Genomic DNA, 2,172 nt, shown 5'->3' on the forward strand with positions numbered 1-2,172 from the left:
TACCCGACATTCCTAGTGGGTAGGGGAAGAGCCCTCTCCTGCCCTACTCACGCCAGTCTAACTACACTTAACAAGGAAAGACCTAACAAGGAAACTGACAAATTGTAGGGGATTAAAGAGACATGACATTGAAATGTTATATGGTATTCTAGAATAGAAAAAAAAATATTCATGGAAGAACTGAGGAACTCTAAGTAGTCTATAGTTAATAATATTGTACCAATGTTAAAAGTATTGTACCCATGTCAATTACAATTTTTGAAAGCCCATATCTTGGCATAATTACAATGTTGTGTAAGATGTGAAAATTAAGGAAAGGTGAGTGAAGAACACATGGGAACTCTCCTTGCAATACTTCCATAAATTTACAATTATTTCAAAATAAAGGTGCTTTTTTTTTTTTTTGAGACGTAGTTTCACTCTTGTTGCCCAGGCCTGAGTGAAATGGCACCATTGCGGCTCACCGCAACCTCCCACGTTCAAGCAATTCTCCTGCCTCAGCCTCCCGAGTAGCTGGGATTACAGGCATGCACCACCACACCTGGCTAATTTTGTATTTTTAGTAGAGACAGGGTTTCTCCATGTTGGTCAGGCTGGTCTGACCTCAGGTGATCCTCCCGCCTCGGCCTCCCAAAGTGCTGGGATTACAGGCAGGCATGAGCCCAACCAAAGATGCTTTTTTTTTTTTTTTTGAGATAGTCTCACTCTGCTGCCCAGGCTGGAATGCAGTGATGTGATCTTGGCTCACTGCAACCTCCACTTCCTGGGTTCAAATGATTCTCCTACCTCAGCCTCCCAAGTAGCTGGGATTACAGGCGCACACCACCATGCCTGGCTAATTTTTGTATTTTTAATACAGATGGGGTTTCACCATGTTGGTGAGACTGATCTCGAACTTCTGACCCCAGGCGATCCATCTGCCTCAGCCTCCCAAAAGTGCTGGGATTATAGGCGTGGGTCACTATGACTGTTTTTTTGTTTTTTGTTTTTTTTTTATACACGGACTTTTGGTCCCAACCCTAGAGCTTCTGATTCTGTAAATAAGGGCTGGGCCCGAGAATCTGCATTTGAATAAGTTCCTAGATGTTGCTGCTAGTCCCAAGGAAACAGTTTGAAGAAATTGCTTTAATCAAATCTTAAGGTTATTTGATGTTTTCTGCTGCCTTTTTCTTGTCACTGTAAATTTCCCTGCAGTAAACATAAGAATAAATGGAAAAGTTTTGGCTTTTCTGTTTCAAAGAAGATTGACTGATTTTTTACTTTATTCAGTGTCTTTCTAAGCTGTTAGTGATTTTACCTTAAGCATATTTAAGAATACTTCTTTTTAAAAGTGCATCAACCAATCCTCAAGTTGAATTTTCTACACTTCGTTCATGTACTATGTATGTTACTTAAATAACAGAAAGCCTTAGAAATTTTGGCTTAAACACTGGTAAAATTCAAAGATAAGTTTAAGTGCTGCTAGTTAACAAAGCAAATCCAGGAAATTACTAGGCACAGAGTTTACTACTAAGTATCTCTCCAACCATTCTCCCCTTCTTCCTTAGTAGTAAAAGCCCTCATTTTAACTGAACACATGGCCACTCAGAATATATTTTCCAGCTTTCATGTAGCTTTAAATACTTGTAGGAAACTATGTTTTAGGTAGTAGGAAGTAGCCAGAAATGGTAATATAGTTTGGATGTTTGTCCCCTCCAAATTTCACAATTAAATGTAATCCCTGATGTTGATGGGGGAGAGGCATTTGGATCACTGGGGCAGATCCTTTACGAATGGTTTAGCACCATCCCCTTGGTGATGAGTGAGTTCTTTCTGTGAGTTCACAGGAGAACTGGTTGTTTAAAAGTGTATGTCACCTCCCCCATCTCACTCTTGCATCCATTCTCACCATGTGTAAGCCAGCTCCCCCTTTGCCTTCTGCCATGATTGTAAGCTTCCTGAGGCCTCACCAGAAGCCAAGCAGTTGTTGGCACCATGCTTCCTGAATAGCCTGCAGAACAGTAAGTCAACTAAACCTCTCTTCTTTATAAATTTCTCGGTCTTGGGTATTCCTTTATAGTGATGCAAAAACAGACTAATACAGATGGGAAAAATGCAATTTCTACAAAATGTCCTTAAAGGAGAACAATGTGCTTTCTGTTTGTTTTTTTTTTTTTTTTTTTTTTTTTTTTT

This window comes from Theropithecus gelada, chromosome 8, assembly GCF_003255815.1.
Source record: "Theropithecus gelada isolate Dixy chromosome 8, Tgel_1.0, whole genome shotgun sequence".
NCBI lineage: Eukaryota > Metazoa > Chordata > Mammalia > Primates > Cercopithecidae > Theropithecus > Theropithecus gelada.